Source organism: Anoplophora glabripennis, unplaced genomic scaffold (assembly GCF_000390285.2).
Source record: "Anoplophora glabripennis isolate ALB-LARVAE unplaced genomic scaffold, Agla_2.0 scaffold238, whole genome shotgun sequence".
Classification (NCBI taxonomy): domain Eukaryota; kingdom Metazoa; phylum Arthropoda; class Insecta; order Coleoptera; family Cerambycidae; genus Anoplophora; species Anoplophora glabripennis.
Window position 1 is genome coordinate 542,720 of NW_019416345.1, and position 24,715 is coordinate 567,434.

A 24,715-nucleotide genomic window follows, 5' to 3' on the forward strand; every position below is an offset into this window, starting at 1 on the left:
GTTTCACTGTCCACAATTTTTCGTGTTATTAAACAAGGTGTTATAGATCAATACGTAAAGAGGAAACGAATACAAAAATATAAAAATACCATTGACATGACGAGAGACGTAATTCGGCGGACAATTTATAATTTATATAAAGAAAAGTGAGGACATAAATAATTAAAATATGTTGTTGGCCAATTGAACATATTATAATAGAAATTTTCTACACATTATGTACAAATTATTATTTTTTACCTTTAGCAGAAAACTTTTTTAGGGACGCCTATGAAACTCATTAAATTTTATTGCTAGCCGTTTTTATACATGTTTAACTGACTTCGGAAAGACTATAACTTCAAACATTTTTTTCTCGGAATCTGTAAATATTTACATAGATTAATACACCCCACGAAATATGTTTCCCTAACTAATTGTTAAGTGTCTGGTACCATATTCGCCGAGCAGATTCTACGAGTACGCGGTTGGCCGCGTAATCGATAGGCAAATAAAGCCATTCCGAGTACGTCGGCGGGTACGTGCACATAAATACAGGAAGTACGGTATGTTGCGGACACGGCCAAAATTTACGAGGTAGGTAAAGGACGGTGCTCGCGCGGCCCACCGTTTTGTTTGGCTCGTGCCAGGCGCGGTCCCTCTCCTGCCTGCAACAAAGGCCGGCATCGCGTCCTCTGTTCCCGTCCCGTCCCAGCTGGGTTGCCGTACTTATTTTATTAATCAGTGGCGTACCCTGAATTTTAGTATGAGGGAATTCAGGTTCAGTCTATTAGCGTTTAAAGTATACAGGGTGTTTTTGAATGGAGTAGCATAAATGATACCAGTGAATCTACATTTCAAAAGAACACGATCTGCAAAAAATCGCCTTAGTAAAATGTTCACCCCTGAAGAGATATGGGCCATCAAAGTTTCCAAAAAAATTATGAAAATTGGCTGTAATTTGAAAACCGAACGAGGTACAAATAACAAATTTTTTACAGGTTGTTTACTAATACAGATGCGAGTTTTCAACTATTTTTCGAAAATTTTAACCCCTCGAAAGGGGTTGAAATAACCACCCCTCAAGCCATTTTTTGCCATAACTTTTATATTTCGTAAAAACTCGATATCCAAAAATACGCATTAGATAAACTGGTTCTTTTAGAAACTTTTACCTCTCTAGCAATTTTCCTTTAAAACTTTTCGTTTATTAATAAAAAAATAAAATGTATTACCATTCACCTCACACCGTATATGATTGCAATCAATCAAAGAAAAACTAAGTGTGCTGCTGTCATGCCAGTTGTCACAATTAACTCTTCTGTAAGTTGTCACTGTTATCAGCTAAATACTTTTTGGGTGTAAATTAACAAGAATTATGCCAAATTTTACTAATGATGAATATGTGGACATGCTACAAGTGTATTTTGAATGTCGCAAAAACTGTGCTGCGGCAACAAGAGCGTATAATGAGAGATATCCAAATCGTCAAGTTCCCCACAGACAAACTTTTTCGGCGGTAGAACGAAGACTTCGGGAAACTGGAAAAATACAGCCGCATATTGAGGGTACCGGCCGAAGACCTACTGTTCGTACTATTTATCTTGAGGATGCAGTACTTGAAGAGTTTGACGAAAATCGTCAGACTAGTACGAGAAAAACAGCAATGCACTTAAATGTGTCCCATAGTGTTGTTTGGAATATTGTCCATGATAATTTATTATATCCTTTTCACCACCGGCCAGTTCAAGCTCTACTTGAACCAGACATGCATAAGCGAGTTGTTTTTTGCGAATCGTATCTTAATATTCTAAGAAATAATTTGAATTTTGCCTCAAAGATACTTTTCACAGATGAAGCAACTTTTCAAAGACATGGTTTAACCAATATGCACAATCTTCATTCCTGGGCTCATGAAAATCCTCACGAAGTATCTATGACAACATTTCAACATAATTTTAGTTTAAACATTTGGGCAGGAATTGTAGAAAATGTGCTTGTCGGCCCTTTTGTTTTACCTCATCGACTTGGTGCTGTTGAATATTTGCAGTTCTTAAATGAGCATCTACCACCACTTCTGGAGGAAGTACCATTAAATGTACGTCAGGCCATGTGGTACATGCATGACGGGGCTCCTGCTCACAGCACTGTAGTAGTTAGGCGGTGGCTTAATTTAAATTACCCGAATCGTTGGATAGGTCGCGGCAATGAGGCACCTATCTCTTGGCCTGCACGTTCTCCCGATCTAACGCCCATGGATTTTTTCTTTTGGGGACATATAAAAAGTATTGTTTATGCGACCCCAGTTGACAGTGTTGAAGAGCTACAGGAAAGAATATTCGCGGCGGCTGATGAGATTCGCAACAATCCCATAATTTTTGCTCGAGTCCGTAACAACTTTGATAAACGTGTTAGGTTGTGTTTAGAAAGAAATGGCAATTATTTTGAAAATGTCCTTTAACTAAGTTTTTTGTTTTTTCTCTTTTTGATAATAAATTATTTCTTAGTTTCGTTTTCATTGTACTTCTATTTAATAAAAGTTTCTGCGACATTCAAACAGTTATTTGTGCAACTACTGTAAAGAGTGTGTATTTGTTGTACGATGCATGAAGTTTGCAGCTCGAGACGAAGTTGAGAGCTGCAATCATGTTAAGTGCAACAAATATGCTTTTTGCACATGTTGCACGCAACATTTTTTCTACGATTGTTTTTATTTCAAATTTTATTTAACAGTATTTTACATAATATTAAAATTTTAACTGACAACTGGAAATTAATTGCGCAAATTGTCAATGTCAGACGTTAGGTACTTATGGATATGCTTAGATTAAACTTGTAATCAATATTTTTTTTGTACTACTGTAAAAAAAGTTAAACTTTTGGCACAGTAGGTAGTGCAATAAGTAGTAAATTTTGCACGATCGTAGAAAAAAACACTTGTAGCATGTCCACATATTCATCATTAGTAAAATTTGGCATAATTCTTGTTAATTTACACCCAAAAAGTATTTAGCTGATAACAGTGACAACTTACAGAAGAGTTAATTGTGACAACTGGCATGACAGCAGCACACTTAGTTTTTCTTTGATTGATTGCAATCATATACGGTGTGAGGTGAATGGTAATACATTTTATTTTTTTATTAATAAACGAAAAGTTTTAAAGGAAAATTGCTAGAGAGGTAAAAGTTTCTAAAAGAACCAGTTTATCTAATGCGTATTTTTGGATATCGAGTTTTTACGAAATATAAAAGTTATGGCAAAAAATGGCTTGAGGGGTGGTTATTTCAACCCCTTTCGAGGGGTTAAAATTTTCGAAAAATAGTTGAAAACTCGCATCTGTATTAGTAAACAACCTGTAAAAAATTTGTTATTTGTACCTCGTTCGGTTTTCAAATTACAGCCAATTTTCATAATTTTTTTGGAAACTGATAGCCCATATCTCTTCAGGGGTGAACATTTTACGAAGGCGATTTTTTGCAGATCGTGTTCTTATGAAATGTAGATTCACTGGTATCATTTATGCTACTCCATTCAAAAACACCCTGTATATTGCTATTAACCTCTCTTTTACAGGGAAAAGGTCTTAGCATGCATTGTGATTCGTCTTGCGTACGCCACTGTAATTTCGAAGTGCACAATTTTTTGCACGTGACTGTGGTATTTCGCGTATAGATGAGGAAAAAAAATGTTGTACACTGGAGGAACCGGGAAAATTCGGGGAACTGTAATAAAAGATATTTCATACTTGAAAGATATTGAGAATTTCACAAATATGTAAAAGATCAAAGTTGTAAAGCATACAATTCTCTACAAAAAAGATACCCATTGATTTTTTCGTACAATCTCTTAATTAGGAGATGTTTAGGGATGTACCTAAAATGAAGATTCTTATTCAAATCAGCCAGAAAAACACGTATTTCAAAGTGGCGCTGCACTGAATGTGCAACTATTCTTTCGTTTCTTGACGAAAATGCGTGAAATAAAGTTTGTTCGAAAGAGGGAGCTTCAAACATTCCTTCTATGTGCTACTTTACGGGGAAAAATAATTCCTTCTATAAGAAAACTATGTCGGATCATCACGAGTAGAGCTTAGCAGCCAGTTGAACTTTGAGGTTTTTTACAAAGTTAATCGGAAAATCAATCAACTAAAGCAAATTGAGCAAATATTTAGCAATAAATAAAATAAATGTGACATGCATTTTGTATGAATCGATCCTGGCAAAAATTTGCCTGTGTTTTATTTCATTCATATTTTTAGGCTATTAGCGTTGACCCCACTTTTTTCTTCCAGCCCCGAGAAAACATCTAAATATTGTGTCTCAGTACATGTATAGTACATACATGAATATATTCTTTGAAACCCGTTCTTTACGAATATGCCATGCCATGCAATTATAAACTCTACTTTGCATTCAATATATTCAAAAGTTTAACACCTGAAAAAAAAGGCAAGAATTAAAACACCCGGAATACAGATTACCGAAGAAAAATACATTATTAAAACTATAGCAAGTGGTAACTTAGAACCTGCTCTTTCCATCTATTATACTAGTTTTCTATCTGGATATTTCGGCAACGGACACCCGATGTGAAAAAGTGTAAGTAATTCAATGTCACCTGAAATGCTGTCAATCAGTTTTGACAATAAGACAGAAAATGTGTTGCGCAACTTACAAATTACCTGATACTGTAGTGGATAAAGTTAAAACGTTAGAAGTGTACAAATCTGTGGAAGATTTAGATTTTAGTATCTAGACATGTTTAATGTCTTTGAAAACGAGAGTGACGACGAGTTTTCGGATACAGAGCGTCCTTACAGCGACGGTGAATTATCATAGGTAACCCAATGGATGCAGTGTATATTTTGTGATTACATTAAAAAATATATTCTAGCTGTAATAAATCCTCAATTTTCTACGAATTACTTGTCTCTTTATATTGTCTCACCTTCTTCCCAAATTTACAAGTTAATCACGAAATTTCACGTTTTTTGCAGTTTTCCGGCCATTTCCCGAATTTTCCCGGTCCGTTCTCGTGCAGAACCATTTTCTTTCCTCATTTACTAGCAAAAAACTAGCCACATGCAAAAAAATTGTACACTTCGGAATTAATGCCATCTTCAAATACAATTTTGACTACGGCGATAGGACTATTATACATNAATGCTTTACCCGACGAATGAATTTGGTACTGAATCAAATCCTGTTATTTTAAACTTGTTTCTCTTTACTTTTGGGTACAGAAATGGATTCGTGATTCAAATTTAAATAAATAAGAATTGTTTTTTAATAAGTAAAGATATTTGTTTTTAAATAATTCCTTTTTTCCATGTAGGTAAATTAATGGATTTTTCAAATGACTCGTAATTTATACGAATTCATCAGCATCTGTTATTATAAATTGAAAGCAAAATTATCGATTTCGACTTATTATACAGAGAGGTAGAAAGATATAATGACTCAATATGGCTTAATAAATAAACTGGTACAAATACTTGGTGGTCCATTTAAAAGAACGCATTGCAGGAAAACACTTTCAAGAAAAACTTTTTAGACAAAAGCTGTAGCGTTTTGAGGGGGACATTCGATGGTGACCTTGACCTCGACACAAAGGTCAACTGTATATATCATGTGAAAGTCAACTTATATATTTCTGACATCGGAAATGGATAGAGCAGAAAATTTTACGCTCAGATATGCCTTTATGTTATGGGTCAAAATGACCCTAAAGTGTTATTTTAGGGTCAAATAAGGTTCTGATTAAGATTTTGCGATAATTTCGCACTTACGACGAAGATTCTGATTGAAAGTTTTATGGTTTAATTGGATCATACGATGATGACCTTGACCATGACTCAGAGGAGAACAGTGGAGTCGCCACCTACACGTTCGTCATGGCAATGAAGTTAACAATTATAGAATCCTTTATCGAAATTCGGCAGATTCGACAGACTAGTATTACAACGTTGACGACATCCACCAGATTATGGCACTGATTTATTTCATTTTAAAATGGTGTCGACTGAGTCTGCGATAAAGTCGACACCAGTATTCATATAATTTTCCGCAATACTTTATCTCCTAAAACTTTAGTTTTATTATTCCTAATGGCTAGTTTTTCTTGAGGCAATGTTAAAAGGAAAACAAATTGTAGTCACAAAACAAAACAGGAATACTGAAATCCGATTTTAGTATTGGGTAACGTTTTTGCGGTGGTGTTTACATTAGTTTTTCAAGTGTCAGAAAATGTGTAGCAACTTGGCATTGATGGAAATCGTTTTAATTTATGGTGAAGCAAGACAACATATCTTCGTAGAAACTGGGTAAAATAGGCGCAAATGCGTTCACATATTGGTGAACAAAATTTTGAACAATTGTAGCACCAGGTAGGATGTCAAATTATTTTATTAATTAACCACAAATTTATTTTATCAATAACAGCAATAGCGGCAAAAGCAGTTGAATTTGCTGATATAAAATAGGCGATATAAAGTTTTATTTATTTCTTTCATTGAGAAAGAAATTCTTAAAAAATTTTGTCCGTCCATTTTGTATTACACTTTGCCGCCGTGCCGGTCGCCGAGTGCTTTCTTTGCCTTGCGTTAGGTGAGGTTTTACAGTGAATCAGTTTCCAGTGTTGTGGAGAAATGTATTTTTAAATCATTTTCGAACTGCCCATTTTGATTTTTTTTTACAAAATTGTATTTGTAAGAGTCTCCTTTACATTCAAGATTTATTTTTTGGATAAGTTCTGAATCAACCTGTATATGTGTATTTTAAAGGTTATATATTACATAAATGTTACATGAATTTTACTTGAACATTCCATGGCGATAAGTTACCATGGAAAGTTCAAGGAATTTTACCATACTAAAAAAGAATAATGCTGATAAGTTACTACTAAAGTGCAAAGAATTAATTGGGAAGTACAAAATTATCCAGAAATTAACTGAACAATTTTTTTGCACGCCATGGATTATAACCTGGATCAACTAATACCCTCAAATAATCATGTTTCTTAGTAGTAACTTATCGTCAAAAACTTATTCCTCTCCTTCAAAGCAGTTAAAAGTTATTGGCGCGTCTACCTCCCGTAGGGTGGATTTGCGGACCCATGTTTATATGAAATTTTTGTCTGATTTTGAGTCAACAAATCTACCCTCAAAGGGAAGTACCACTATTTCCGAACACTGTATACAAATTTTTATTATTTTTTATCTTTAGCAGAAAACTTTTTTAGGGACGCCCATGAAATTCATTAAATTGTATTGCTATGCGTTTTTATAAATGTTCAACTGACTTCGGAAAGACTTCTACTGATTATAGGTATATTACGTAATCTGTACCTAATAAGTATTTCATTATTTTTTGTAGGGGTCATCTGAACAATGTTTTTACCGATTACCTATTTTTACTTAAATATATAGACAATTTATATCTCTTCTAGGGCCAATAAAAATTGAGCACAAAGTTATCCTAGCGTTTCTGGTATTTCATTTCCATCATAAGACCGTCGTTTATGGTTGTTGATTTCAAAAGTTGACGGTGGCAATAAAAAAGTTTCCGAGCAAGTTACATGTTGGAAATAATAAAAAATTACAGGTTTTTTTATTCGTCTCTCAGTAAAAGAGTATACTTAAAGTGTACGAGGTACAATGGCTTCAGAAACTTTTTTATTAGTATCTTCAGTATTACGTAAATTACACGTATCATGTAAATACGTCGTTTATTGCGACTCCTCGAAGAGGAAACTGCCATTTTGAGTGTAAATATGGATGTTACTTTATTATTTAACGCACGATGCTTCATACGTGTTTATTATTTATGAAACTGTTGCGGAATATGATAGAATGTGTGGATTCAGAAAAGAGCTTGAAACAAATGGAACTTCCATGTAATTGCAATTCGGTAAAGTTCATACAATTCTGTAAATGATATGCATATTTAATATCGCTGCGTTTACGAGATTGGCAATTCAGATTGGTAGCAGTATTTTATTTTAAATGAGGAAACATGGTGAAACAGCCGCCTTTTATTTATTTATGTAGGGACATTCTAGCTTGCAAATATCCCAGCTTTAGTCCAATTTCCATAATTTACGAATAGAGGATGGAAAATAATACACATGCCACAGTCAAAGCACAGCCTCATTTGCCGTTGAAAAGCCGGTCGGATCTCCATAGAAAGGAGGTGTATATTTACAGACAGAAGCGGCTCCCTCAAGAAAATTCCTGCGCAGACGTTTATTATTATTTTTTACTTACTGAAATATTTATTATTCCTTTTTATGACTTAGAATTAGAATTCAAAGGACCGATGAGGAAGAAGGGGCTGCTTTTAACTTTTTGTACGCAACTGTCAAAAATAAAATTAATGTCCGTCGTATCGACTCAGCTACAGCATATTTGAATTCTCAACAGTTAAGTGTTTGCGTTTAAAAGGTCCACTTCTTTCGGGTTTCAATTAAAAAAGAGTAATGAAAATTTTTAATTTTTCATCAATAACTTCAGGTCTAAGAAAGGTAGATAATAATATTTCTCTTCGCTATGTTATTTGTCACAAACTCAGCTACCTTCTTACTGATGTAATTGAAATCTAAAATCTTTTTGGCGCGGTGCAGATAATGAGAGCCGCCGATTAAAAAAATACATGATCGATTTGTGACTTTTTCTCAATCACGCATCCAGTAATTAATGTTGTACTACAAGAGTCAGTTTGGAACCTCTCTTTTTTTTTAATGCCGGCATCAAACTATACAGGCTGATTCAGAACTTATCCAAAAATAAATTTTTGAATGCATAGGGGACTCTTACAAATACAATTTAAAAAAAAATCGAAAAGGACAGTTCGAAAATTAAAAATACACTCCTGCACGGCACTGAAAACTGGTCCACTGTAAAACCTGACCTTGCGCAAGGCATTGCATGCAGTCGGCGACCGACATGGCGGCAAAGTGTAATAAAAAATGTACGGGCAAAAATTAAAAGAATTTCTTTCCCAAGGAAAAAAATTAAGTTTTATAACACCTATTTTATATCAGCAATTTCAACTGCTTTTGCCGCTATTGTTATTATTCATTAATAAAATTTAATTTGAGGTTTTAATTAATAAAATAATTTGACATTACCTGATGTTACAGCAAGTGTTCAAAATTTTATCCACGTCCACCGACGTGTATACACATTTGGTCCCCTCTTACCCAGTTTCTACAAACTAACACAAATGTTGTCTTGCTTCTCCATAAATTAAAACGATATCCATCAACTGCGAGTTGCTATACATGTAAGCCATTTCTTACACTTGAAAAACTAATGTAAACACTATCGCAAAAACGTTAATACTAAAATCAGATTTCAGTATACAGAATCGCCACGTGGAGAGAGCGCATATTGCATACAGCACACAATGCGAATGATGCTAGAGACTACAGCAGCCCAGCATTGTAAGGGTTGTAAATACTACAACTTCAATACATTTTTGCTCAGAAACTATAAGGATTTTACAAAAAAAAATTTTACGATATTGATCCCATTTTTTTATGACGCGTCTATTCCCAATATATTTTTTAATAAGTTGTGAATCTCCCTGTATACGAAATATTTACTACATCATACAATACTTGAGCAAGATTTGAACAGCATAGTGCAGTTGCGTCAAAATAGAACGATTCCTCTTAGTACAAAGAAATGTGTTGTTTTCCACCTTGGTAAAAATGGTTCGCAATATTATAGTACGATCATATTCGATGCAAAGTAATAAATCATTGCCTGTCAAGGGAACCAATGAAGTACGCCTTTAAGGGTTTTACAAATTGAATAATTTCTTTATACATTATGAAGGGACGAGGGGATCAGTTCAGGTCTGGCACCCTTGTTGCTACAAAAATTCCTTTATTCTCATAAACTATTTATTTTAAATGTAATTTATTATAAATCCAATTTGTTTCCTAAATTCCACATATGTACTACATTTTACCTCTGTACGCGCCACTGTTGTTTACTTGTTTTTTGGAAGCGCTCTCTAATTGACGGCAAAGCTCGCCAGGTTAGTATTTGACGTATAACCGACCAGTTCGTACACTCGATGCACCTGGGCGACTACAGCTACTACCAGAACACAGTGCGTATGCAGCGGTATTTCAGATTTTACATTGAATTTCATTTTAAATTTGAAATGATTTATCTTACGCCTCCCAAAAATGATGATACGATTTTCCTTTGATAAAAGGCCGACAATTTTTTGCTCTACTTTGCATCGTATACGATCCTACTATAGTACTCTCTGCAAGGTTACACAACTAAAAACTGTAATATTCTACAACGATCATCGTGTTATACCTATCTTTTAAAGAAGACTTGCAAATGCAATATCTGTTTCAATTTCTAAAACCCTTAAAAGCGAATGTCGCTGGATCCCTTGACAGGCAATGATTTATTACTTTGCATTGAATATGATCCTACTATAGGTGGCACATTTTCAAACGATTCATGTTGTTGATTTTATTTAAAAATAGTTTTATTTAATTTTTTCTATTTTCTATATTATTACAAATTTTCTATATGAAGTATTACGCAAGAAAACTTACTAGTTTTTAAATTGTAATCGATTGAAAATTGCTTTGAAGCAGTTTTGCAATTTTTATACTGAGCTCAACAAATTTTTTATATTGTGTAATCCTTTGTATTATTAATGTATAAGTTTATATTTTAACGTTGATTTGTCGGGTTAACACATGTGTCGATTTATTATTTTCTCAGATTGTGTCTTTCTTTTAAACGCATTTAATATTAAATAATATTTTTAGTGAATATTGAAATGAATTAAGGTCAAGTTGAGAAATACCATAAAAATCAAGACCATCATGATTTCTTGAATATTTGTTACAAATATCAAGGAGTTGTGGTTAATTGAACAATAAAAAATAAGAAATTTTTAGAAAAATACAAAAGAAAAGTCTACCTACATTTTGTAAGGCTACTGTAATTAGGGTTACAAGATCTATTTCATGACAGACCCGGAGATATGACTCGTTTGTATAATTGATGCCTAAAAAAAAACTGGAAGACAAATTGTTGTTTTCGAAGAAATCGATGTCTAAAAAAAAGGACGCAATCAGGAAATATCTACTTCTTGACAGAGATCAGGTATCAGGAAATGTTTCTTTCCGCAACAAAGAAAACCCGGAGAAATAACATGTTAACCCGGAGCCCGGAGATGTACCATCAAAACCCGAAGACTCCGGGTCAAACCCGGAGATCTGGCAAACCTAACTGTAATCCGTCAGTAAAATCTCAGGATTTAGGCTATTTAGGCAGTTTTTTAGTTTATTCGCAACAGGAGGCCATAAAAAGAGTTTAAATTTTCTGACTTATCATCTAAAATGATGCTTATCGCTTTTCTATTTAACTCTTTTCTTCCTATTTCATATAAAAGGTTAAAGTTTAAAAGTTACATGTCGGTCGGTTCGTTGGTCAATAGTACATTATGTATATAAAAAGCTGATGTTATTTTTTAGAAAAGAGAATCCGCAACCGTTTCGCCAATCTGCTAAAAAGATTTCCAATGAACCCACTGTTCCGCTTTGTTCGTCCAGAACCAATGACGTCACTTTTAATCCTCTCAACGTTTTAAAACACTCGATTGTCGGTTACCCGTTGCTCGACTGCCTTTATTGCATCTCTCCTACAAGAGAGCCATCGGATATGGGTTAGCATTTCTGCTTGCACCCGACAGCGCTTTGATAGCATCGGATGGCGCCTCGACGACGCTATCCCATTCGCAATTTGAGAGGAATCCAACTCCGAGAATTCGCGTCACTTTAGTATATGCACTGGAAGAGCCGTCTTCGTCGACGATATGCCGCCGCCTTGCAAGACTAGAAGTCCATTTAATTATTGCTGCCAGCGGCGGTCCTTGTTGAAATAGGGTCAGTTAGAATATTTCAGAACTATTTGTCTGGTTAAAATAAATAAGAAAATATGAGTAGTAATTCCCCAAAATCGATTCCTAAAAGGTCTGCTATCCTAAAAATATCACAAGTAAAGCAGTTGTTAAAGATACTTGTACTTCATATTTGGCTTTGTTTCATCTCATCGAAATAATCAAAACGTGACGTCGAAATCAGAAGGGTATGAAGAAAACTTTTCTACATGTTAGGTCATAAAGATGAGTGGCTTTGAAAAATTGATTAAAACAATACTTTGAATAGACCTGTTTTTTTATTTACATTAAAGTAGACACCTGGAAATATTATTGATTCACAATTATATTGGAAAGTGCCTATAGGAATATTATGTAAAAAATTATCAATTATAATGTAATTTCAGAAAGAGAGAACACTTTGGGTAAGTTGTCAAATGGGTGTCCAAGAAATGGTATATTATTGGTATTAAGTAAAATGGAAGAAATTGTTGAGGGTGTTTTGTCTTTACTTATAGTCAGAATAAGTTCTAGATTGCACAGCAATCTGAATTTACACATTACAAAGGTGGAATTTCGTTAGTATAATGAATGATGAAATTAGAATTGTCCCAATACAGACTGAGATCTGTTTAGTTTTGGCGATTTAAAGGAGACCTCTTGAGAAATCAGTCCTAAGTAAAATGTAGAAATAGTAACATCTTTCTATCATGGTTATTGAACAACAAGATTACAATACATAATTCAGTGCTAGTTGGGACATTTAGCTTCCCGTAATATCATCTGTTAAGAAATTTGTCCGTGAGTTAGATATCTCTAGCATACCTAATTTCTCGTATTGGGGAACATTGATTGAATTCATTTGATAGGACTTTTAGGAAAAAAATTTATATCCATTATTATTTACTGCATTTTCTTCAGTATATCAATAACTACAATGCAATAATGTAAATTTACCTCATATTGTTCAGCTCATAAATGTACGAGTATAATAATTTTAAGAAAAAAATCAAGCTGGTACAATTTTTCTGTAGTGATAAATTACACAGCCACACAAAATAAAAGTTGACTGTACTTTTCATGCGACATATGTAGTAAATTTGTCTCCTGACCACGAATCCGGTGTCAGAATTGAGCTATCACATCACAGGAATTTCCTAACCTCAAAAAACTTTTCAAAAATAGCAAAATTTCACGAGTGTTAGGAAAAATACAAACATTTTTTTTTCTATATTCAAATGTTCATTTATATGGTTAAAACCCCGCCGAAAGTGAATCCTCGGTCAGAATTGATAGTTCTTTTTCGAACCTCAAAAAAACGAGTCAATTAAGGTCAGATATCACTAATGTTCAAAATATTATAGATTCACACCAAATTTGGTGAACGGGGGTTTTCGGGGTCACAGGTCACGAATCCGAGATCAGATTTACGAAATTTGTTTCTAAAAATTTAATCAATTACCTATGTACATACTTTAAGAAGGTTAAAACATGATTGGACTACCCAATCATGCTATATCGAATTCGTAATCAGCGACCCCGAAAACCCCCGTGTTCCAAATTTGACGCGAATGTGTTATTTTTTGAAAATTTGGTCAACCATCTTGTATCCGCCATCTTGAATTTTGCAAAATTGACCTCGGATACATGATCAGCGACCCCGAAAACCCCCGTATACCAAATTTGGCGTGAATCTTATTTTTTGAAAATTCGTGATATCTGACTTTAATTGGCCCGTTTTTTTTTGAGATTATAAAAAGAACCATCATTTGAATATAGAAAAAACATTTTTTTGTAAATTTCCTAGCACTTTTTCGTGAACATTTGGTTTTTTTACCTGTTTTTTGAGGTTAGGAAATGCCTGTGATGCGATAGCTCAATTCTGACACCGGATTCGTGATCAGGATGCAAAAATACTACGGATAACATATGTCGCATGAAAAGTACAGACAACTTTTTTTTGGGTGTGACTGTATTTATTGAATCTACAATTACTAGTGATGTTAAATTACTTGTAATTTATGAAAATGTAATTTTACTGGTAACATTTCATGTAATTTACAAATTAGCTTGTAATTTATGTAATTTATATAATTTATGACATTTAAATTTTACATTTTAAAGTGTACTCAGCTTGTTTAGCTTCTCAGTACTCCTCAGCTTCTATAAAACTAGTCCTGCAATTCAATGATTAAAAAATATTTGTCGATTTTTATGCAAAAAATTATTTTTTTTTTTATTCATACTTATAAGTAACATTCATATAAGTGCAGCAGTAAAAATAAAATAAATCAAATCTAAATACAAATATTTAGGTTTCTATTTAAAACAGCTTTCGTTTCTTTAAGCATTTGTTTTTCTGGGACATAGGCCTTTTTTGGTAGATTGTGTTACAATTATCAGTTTTTAATTCTTCGTCGTTTATTTCTGTTTCCTTTTCTACCTCTTTCGTTCTGTCTATTTCTGTCAGTTCGGTCTTTGCATGGTCAACCTAAATTTTAGTCAAAATTATGAACGAAAAATGCAACAACGAAAAACAAACCTTTTCAAGTGAAATATATTTTGTATAATAATAACACGCCTTTTTTCATTAAATTTTGCCTCAAATCCTTCATTTCTTTCAGGTAATACCTTATTCTTATAGCTGTTTTACATTGACAATTTATTGATGAATTAATTCATGCAGTCGTTTCATCAAGAAATTGGACAAGTGTAATGCTTGATGCATTACACTTGTCGAATTTCTTGTCTACTGTCAAATAACTTCATAAATTTATTCATCAAGTTCTTGACGAATTAGAACATGCTCTAATTTTCGTCAATTTCTTCGTGAAGTTCAGAAGTACCAACCCAACAGATTTCCTGCCTCAGATCAGTAATGATGTTATGTTATTGGAATATGTAAATAATTGTGTGGCGTCGTGCTAGTTTTGCATTGTTTTTACTGATTTGTTACTTACAAAAACTAATGTTTATATGATATGTGTCAATAGGGTACCGCTGTTTACCAATGAATTAACTTCGTTAATTTATTCATGAATAAATTGTTAATGCAAAACTGCTATTAGAGCTTGTATAATCCTGGTCCTCATCCTCACTATCACTATACTCTTCAAAATGAATGCTGCTAATATTGCTAAAATAAAAGAAAGGTTATAAAACCTTAAATGTCAAAATTTAAATTGGCGCGTTATTTAAAAATAAGTGTAAATTAACATTAATTACAGTAAATTACGTAATTTATGTAAGTTACAAAAATTACATAAATTACATCCGTTATCTCGCGGTGCGTAATATTACGGTAATTTTACAGTAATTTACGTGAGTAACAATTTGTCATTTTACCATTTACATCACTAATTATTACTGATTTGAGTAAACATTTGTGATGGTGATCCTTCGAGCCCTTGACCCCTTGACCGTGCCATTTCTGACAGTACCCCTATTTAAATTAAATGCCGCTTTGGAAACGGAGCAGCGCCACTTAGTCATTGACGTCCCTTGTGAAATATGAGGGGGGGGTGGTCTTGGGGGTTCGTAAATGGAAAAATGATTTATGCCGCCATACTTCGACATCGAACGTGTCGAAACCGAAAGCGATTCGTCTTCATTTCCAGTTTCGCTGATAATTTCACTTCTCGTCATCTTGGAAATTAAAATTCGCCGGCTTTGCTGTTCGATCCAGTTAAGTATTCGATTGATTTATAGGTGAACGGAACGTTTTATTAGTATAAGGTGGCACAAATAAAATAATGAAACAAAAATTTCTAAGTTTTAAAGTTTTAAATACAGGCATAACTGCAAATCGTTTGTTGGATATTTCCTTACCTTTTTTACCCAAGAAATTGTTCAAGGAATTACTTACCGCAATTTACTGTATTGGCATCTTTTCTACTTTACAGTAAATTGACCAAATTAATGGTCAAATTTAAAGGTATCTACATACCAAGTTCTAGAAAAAATTACAACTGTAGATCATAAATCAAAATTGTTTTTAAACTTAATTCAACGACGTACGTTTGTGTCCATCTTTTTTAAAATACCATTTTCTTCCAGCATTTATGTACTTAAATGATCAGTATAGTGAAAGTGACTAATTATGAATTACTTTTATTATTTTTTCTTCGAGATTCGAACACCAGAAAGCTTGACACGCCTATGTTGTCATTCCAATAACCACCTTTCGATCTTAATTAAATTCGCATTTATTTAACTAAATTTATATTCTTAATTGATTGATTGATTTTAAATTATTGCACTAAAAATAAAAAGAAAAGTATTACTCAGTAAAATGATAATTGTATACGTTAAATTAATTTTGTAGACAATTTTTAATCAATTTTCCTAGTAAGAAATGATACAAGACAAGTAGAGTGAAGCATTCTTATGTCAAATAGATCATATCAGGATTTTTGAAAGTAAAACATCACATTCAAACCGACGCAGCTCGAAGAATCAGCACTTCCCTTCTACGAGAAAGTATGAGAGACATGAGGAAGCAACTATAGCAAAATGGAGAAAAACCTACAAGTACATTTGGTTAGACTGACTACAGACTTTACACTACAACCACAAACAAGCAGTAGATGTAGAGACAAAATTACAGAGATCGCGGATAATCCTTAACCTCTAGCCTCTGTACAACTACATGATAGCACAAAGGTGGTTCTAAAAGTGGAAAACAACGTCCCGGAAATCACTTGCCGACGTCTTCGCCAAGAAATCATGGAAGAAGTAAGGGCTAAAGGAGCACTCGTATTACAAACTGCCAAACCTCCGAAACACAATATGTCTAATGATTAAAAAATACCAGATTTATTGCCTTCCAAAGGGTCTACCGGCCGAACATACTACCTTGACCAGAAGTTGGATCAGCTACCTCATACCACTCATTCGTTATTGGTTTGGCACACCATATCAAAGATCTAGTGGGAGAAACTGTACATCAGTGACCTTTCACTTGACATCTTTATTAAGAAAGTGCCAATTAAAAAAGCTTTGGAAGAACTTCGTCCAAGGCACGTCGTGGAAGAGAAAGAAGATTATCTAATGAACTTGGCAAAAGGGTACACCGGCTGCGCCTTCTTCAGGACTTAGTTTCATGTAGAATCTGGAGGAGTAGTTAGATTGCACCCGTATCTTCAGCTTTGCCAAGTATCAACATGGAAGCTTTCGAGAAGAAAATAAAACTCAGGAGTCAGCAATTCCAAGCCGAAGTATTGATTTGGGTATCTTGAAGATACATTTATTATTTGTTCCCGCGGATATATCAGTACAGAAGAATTCCTGAACCACATCAATGGAATGCTTCAACTTTCATCAGTTGCACCAAAGGGTTGGCATAGTGATAGATACCGAGTCTAAAAATGGAACAAACCAACAAAAGCATACCTAAGAACAAAGAAAATGGGGAATATCTGGCAAGAACTTATTTGCTCAATATACAAAGATGTATCGACAACATCTTAAGGAAGATAGAGACGGTCTTTCCCAAGACGAGCTGCAAGAACGATCTACTGCTAACAATAAGTCCCTGTATATGCAGCATGCCGTGTACATGTGGAAAAGTATACATGGAACAAAAACGGAGAGGCACATTAGCATGAGGTTAAAAGAACACAAGTGTCTCTTGAAGAAAATCAACATGGAAAAACCAACAGTTGCTACAGGACAGGTGATAAATCTAACAGATACCAGAATTCTGAAGTGAGAACGAAAATTTTGGCAGGGGAGACTCTACAGGAAGGAAATAGACATAATACAATATACAAAATAAGCAAAATGATTTCAGTAATCCGCAAAAATCAAGAACCGGAACAACAGTACAGTACAAGAAATGGATCAGTGTACGCAACCATTGTAAATACCAGCCAGAGGAATTAAATGTCTAGTTTCAAAGTTTCTTCTGAAGATGAGAGCTATATGCCTCCCGAAATGTCGAAAAGGCAATCGACAACGCGGAAATTAGCCCGGAAACTGTTCAAAGTTTAAAAATTTACTTTTACGAATATATTTTATTATTAAGTATGTTTATTTTATTTAACAACTGCGATATAAAATAGTTTGGTGCTTCATTGAACTGGTACTATAGAATACAACTCCAGTGGCTAGTCGCAATTTCTAGCCAAATTGTAGCCATTCACATGATCGTCTTCGCTTGCATTCACCCTTTTATATAAATTACAAACGCATTGCAGTTAATGGCTGTTCTGTACGAGTGCAATAATGTTATATTAATTTTGATGTTGTAAAGTGGTCATTAAGTCGTAAATTTGTTTTAATATTCTCCGTATCGCATGGCTCTGGTGATTACATTGATGAAGACTATCAGTATGATTTTGCTTATTTAGATGTACGTACATAGATATAGATAAAGATATAGAGGAAGTAATTTTGCGCAAAAAGGTTTCGACAAACACGATATGCTAATTTTGTCGGGCTGGTTTATATTCAAGGTAAAAAGGTAAAGGTGTCTCAGAAATGAATAAATAATTTGTTTTTGGATATTGTCAAGATAACAGTGGCGTCGTGTGTTTTTAAATATTAATAAGAATCTGTTTCGTGTCTGCTCTTATTATATGTTTATTCATAAATGGAAGTTTTGGTGGCAATACTTTTTGTTCAGTGTACTATTTTTTGAGCCTTTGCATGTACCTAACTGAAATGCAGCTTTTGCCTGAAAGAAGGCGAAAACAACAACAAAACGAAAGTTTCACGTTTCATTCGTCTTTTTATATAGTTTTTCTTAAATTCTACGCATTTGCGACATATAAACACTTTTTTATACGACCATTAAAATCGTACTGTGTAAAAAAGCGAAATAAAATAACTGGGAATACACCTTTGAACTTTACTTTCATTTTACGGTATATATTTTCTTTTAGCGAAATTTGCTTTCAGAGAAGTTAATTAATATTTGAACCACTTCAGCCAGTTTTTTTCCTTGTAAACGGGCTCATTACTTTATTTTCCAGCGAGTAATAAAGGATATATAAATACTAATATTCGCCATGACTAAAAACATTTTCGCGTTTCAAAATCAAATAAAAATTTATTGAAAGTAACACACCCTTTTGAAAAAAATTAATATAAATTCCATTTGGAGGAAAATTGCGTTTCTTTTACTTTATGCAGGGCGCCCTGAGGTGTTGATATTACTGTTTGACGGACGTATCTTTGTACCCCAAATCGCTTTTAATACTTTAACACTGCGCATTAGAATTTCGAGCTGTAAAATATTTTTATTGCGAATTCTAATGAATTAATTTTGCTGTACTGGTTGAAAAATTTTTAAAGCGAAGTATTTTCAAATGATTTTACTTGAGCATAGACTCTTTATTTGACCCCACTGACTTCCCGTGACTTGATAATACTATACGAATGAAAGCTGACGTGGCATCGGCTTAACTCTATCAATATTTAGACCTTGGAATGGTCCCTATCGAACTTCAGATGGGACTTTAGGGACGAGGTATTATTTCGGCCTTATTTTGATTAGTTCTAGTTCGTTTGCTCCGGCTTTATTTGGATGTTTAACAGTTTTCCCTCGAATGGAATTATCTGTAATTTTCTTCGATCTGGTGTTTAATTCTACGGCCCCGCTTTCCAGTGCAGTCCGCTTGGGCATAGATGATGCGTCATATTGGACATTTTCCTCCAAAGAGAATAGAAAATTTGAAGAAGTTTGATTGTAGAGTTTTTTGAAAGATAATTAATATCTATAATTAAAACAGAGTATCATGCTAAACCTACAGAAAGCTATACAATATGCTCCAGAAGACAGATCGTGATACAGTAACCACAGAAACCTCAGACAAACATAGTTAATCCAAAAATGCTTAGTTTAAGGTTGTTATTATTTTGGTTTTGAATTTTTTTATTAATATCGCAAAACCGATGTATATCTCGTCCACATTTTTTATATACAGGCGGTTTCAGAAAGACCTCCCGTAAATACAGATAGTACGACAAAAAATAAGAATTTTTTGTCTTATGAACTATATATCTATCTCCGCTTGTTTTCGATATACAGAGCGACAAATTAAAATTTTTTAAATAGAATTTTTACGAAAATTTCCAAATAGTGCTAAATATTTTTATGAAATTTGGTATTGCGGGTTTTTTAAGGATGCCAAATACGTTAATTGGTCAAATTATTTTTTGTATATTTCATAGAGGGCGCTAGTTATGCTACATTCGTATTACATTTTAAGTTCTAATTTTTTGAGGTTAGGTTTGCGTTTGAGAAAAGACTTTTCATTGAACTCTTACAATATTACGGTATATAAAATAAGTGACTTTTCTCAAAGTAGGCTTTCTCATAGACAACGCATACATTCTTAGTAATATTTTAAACTGTAATTAAGCTTATATCAAAATTTTAGTGACTAGTCATTACTAATACAGTCACTAAAAATCACTTAAAATGTAATAGGAATGTAGCATAACTAGCGCCCTCTATGAAATATCCAAAAAATAATTAGACCAGCGTATTTGGCATCCTTAAAAACCCCGGAATAACAAATTTCATAAATATATTTCGCACCGTTTGGAAATTTTCGTGAAAATTATATTTAGAAAGTTTTATTTTAACGCTCTACATCTCGAAAACAAGAGGAGATAGACATACAGGGTGTCTCGAAATTCATGCAACAAAATTTGGTCACAGATTCTTAGGACAAATTTAGGGGACCCGTATTTTTTATTTTTGCCCTCTTTCGGAGTTACAGCCCCCTGAAGTCCGCCCCTAAGAACAATCTTTTTTTTATATCTCAGAACCCTGTTGTACGAGAATCACTAAATTTGGTACACAGGGGTTTTATGATATGTGGAATCTGATGGTGCAACGTTTTTTGGCGGGGAACCCCCTTAAGACAATTTTTCGTGGGCCCCCTTGTCTTTGGAGCCAAAAAAATTTGGGCATATTTAAATTTCTTAAAAATTATCAGTTCACTAGAAAGCCATTAAATTTAGAAACTTTTTGTATCTTTATACTTTTTTCGTAAAAGGCAATGTTTTCGAGCAAAATATCAAAATGTGATCGAATGCATATCGTGATTAGCCATTTTCCTCAAAAACATTGCGCTTTACGAAACAAATATCAAGGGACAAAAAAGTTTCTAAATTCAATGGTTTTCTAGCTAACTAATAATTTAAAAAAAAAAATAAATTTGCGACCAAATTTTTCTGGTTCCAAGGACAAGGGGGCCCACGAAAAAATGTCTTAAGGGGGTTTCTCGACAAAAAGTGTAACACTGTGAGATTCCACATGTCATAAAACCCCTGTGTACCAAATTTAGTGATTCTCGTACAACATGGTTTTGAGATATAAAAGAAACTTCTTAAGGGCAGATTTCAGGGGGCTGTAACTCCGAAAGAGGGGGCCAGTTGGCAAAAAGAAAAAATACGGGTACTTTAAATTTGTCTTAAGAATCTATGACCAAATTTTGTTGCATGAATTTCGGGATACCCTGTATAGGTTCATAGGATAAAAAATTCTTATTTTTTGTCGTACCATCACCTCCCGTAAATACAGGGGTATTTACGGGAGGTCTTTCTGAAACAGCCTGTATATGACTGAAATTTGAAGGTCGTTGTGATATTCAATAAAATATTTTTCAGTCATTATTTTTTTCTCACCTTATATTTTCTAATTTCAATCTTCGTTCAAAGTTTTGATTTTCAAAGCCATTATACTTCGTTTTCTCTGTTCTGTCGCCAGCTCTCGCTAATAGTCCAATTAAATAGGCCTTTAATTCACAATTTGGTCAACTTGCCTAAATTTTTGATATGATATGAAGTTAGTTTGAGGTAACAATAAGCGACAGTCATTTTTTTTCAACCTCCGGCCAGAGGTGGAAAAAGATAAAATAAAGGATAAAAATTGTAGAGCATAAAAATAGTAACTTTTTTATTAAAAATTAAAAAATAGATCTATTTCTCTGAAAAGATAGTTCACATTTTTTAGAGTATAGATTGAAAAAAAAAATTATTAAATTCATTCATTTTTCTCCTTGTTAGGATTTTTTAAATTTCTGAAATCATCCCTTAACTTCTAGTCTCCCTAACTGTTAATTTTAATAGTATCGAAAAAGTCAACTTTTTTTTTCTAGCTCTTACCTCTTTTCAGTTATCTTGAAAAACCACTATATTTTTTTTCACCCCTGGCCGGGGGTTGAAAAAAAAAATGACTGTCACTTATTGTTATTATTAAACCTCAATCTAACTTATATCAAAAATTCATAAAAGTTGACCAAAATTGCGATTTAATTGGACTAAACTCACTAGACTTATCGTAGTCTGAACGCTGATAATTTGTTTTGGTTGTCAACGAATCTTGGAGGCTCTGGACCTGATGATCTCCAGAGTAGAAAACACTCTTTTTATTGGCTTTTTATATACTGCATTGTTTTTTAACACCTTTGAGCTTCGACTTTTTTCGTGTCGTTTAAAGAACACTTTATTTTGGGTTAAAGAACTTTTTGATTTGGTTAAAGAGCATCTCTGTATCGATCCGAATCCTCTCCGATAAGGATGCTGATTGATGATCTAGGTCTGAGTCTAAAACTCAACAATTTATAACAATTTCTTATTGATTGTAAAAATTATATTTGAATGCAAGTATGTATGTATACAATACAAGCCTAGTGAGTGTTTGAAATAGTACTTCCAACTGGCCAGAAACTTGGTCCGGGTTACTTATTTGGGGAAAACTAGAGTCGATGTTCGAACCCGCTTTGGGATAGCTGCGCTAAGTCTGTAATGAATCTTCGGTACGATTTCTTTTTGAATTTGAGTGATCTTTGGGGTCGTTCCGACCTGATATCTGGCTAAAAGCTTAGATTTATGTAAGGCAGCTAAGTCTTATGTCCCAGGGTGCATGTTCTCGGTGCTGTGCTGTGCTATGTTGTCGGACAGCTTTGGAGCTGTTTAAAGCTCTACGGTAAATTTCTTGTGATGGATTCGAAGACTTTACTACCGACAAATCTATTTAAAAACTGTGTATTTGTTGCATATGAACAATGCTCGTCATCAGTGACGGCGAATTTTAAAAATATATGCCAGAAGCAAAGGTTCGATTAGATTAAATATTTATTTATTCATAACTTAAGAAACAAAAAGGTTTGTAATGAGATTACAACGCCATATTGCTCCATTTATATTAAATCTGCGCTTTCAAATTTGTTACAAGATAAATATGAAATTATGCAATCCAAAAACTATTAATATATTAATTTAATTACAGAGCCCACCCCGCAATAATGGATTTCAGTAATAATTTCAGAATGGGTTTTTTTTCGTAGCTGCACTTAACACTCACAGCTATTTTGAAAAAAAAATGTATATAGGATTTACGTCATAATTATAAAACCATTACTCCATTAACTAGACAGAAATCGATTTTATCTGTTTCAGGGGGGCAGCCAACCGCGACTGTCCGTCACAGTCACACAAATTCTGTTGTAATTTATGTACAACCTTGGCGATTTATTTTATTTTCGTTATAACCGGAATGCCGCAATATCAATGCACTTACGTCGCTGTTCTGTACAGGGTTATACCGCAAAATGCATGTGGTAGCACGCAAAAAATAAAACAACGGATGTATTTTACTACGTTGATAGAAAGCAGGGCATTTCTTGCTTGCTTTTGAGGAAAAAGAACTGGTAAGTTAAGCGTAACAGTTGAAATAAATTAATGTAAGGTCACAGTTTCAGAAGAACTTCTGGATGATTTTAATATTACATATTACAACAGAAAAATATTTCGGATTTTAATAAAAATATTATGGATGAACTATTTCCATCCGAAGACAACCTTAGACGATAAAACCTTCATCGGATCGTTGATTGCCATAGTGAAAAACGTTTTCTGCATTTATTGCAATTTGCTTAATTGAGGATGTTACGGATTAACTTTACTACCAGCGCACCATATTCTTTTGTTTAAATGCCTTTCGATTGTTTTAATTGCACACGGGTGCTTCGCTGGTACTTTACGGGCCCCTTTCGTTTTCTCCAGCGAGTTGCGTTTAAGGAGGTATATCGGGGTCCGAGGGAAGTGAGGAGCGCAGAGGGGGTCCTATGCTTTTCTTATGGGACTAAAACCCACTGCCAATTTGAAAAAATTAAATTCTATTCAAATTATTTGCGATAAACATTATCTATATAGCAAAGAAATCTACTCATATGCACATAGCATAGATATTGACTAATTAACAACATAAAAATATCATATTTAAGTAGTTTTAAATTATATTTAATGAACGCATAAGGACTATGTAGATGTGGCAACAACGCTAATAATTTACACACTGCGAACCTACAGACATCGGAGATATTGCGCGTCAAATTCGGGTAAAGATGTGTACGCGTTCAAAAATGTATTGTGTGTAAACTATGTACAATACAATTATTATACAGGGTGTTCCTAAATAAGTGTCGCAACGGAAAAGTGTAAATTCCTCTTGAAAAGAGAACCTTTAATTTCCTCTTCCATTTTTCTCTCCGGGCTTTCATTTTCGAGATACACGGTGTCAAAACTTTTTTTCAGATTTTTGCCAATATCTTAGGAACCGTTTGAACTACAGGACTGAGCTTTTGTACACACATTACCACTATTAATAGCTACTTGTTGCAAATGTTGTTAAATTTCGTTAAAATTGTTAATTATTACTATCTATCTTTTGAATTACAAAAGATTTTCGAAACGTTAGCAAAATGTTTGTTTTTGTTCATAAAAAGTCATTTTTCTCGAAAACGGTTGACTTTAGAGCAATGAACCAAGAGAACTCTTTTTGTGTAAAATTCATTGGC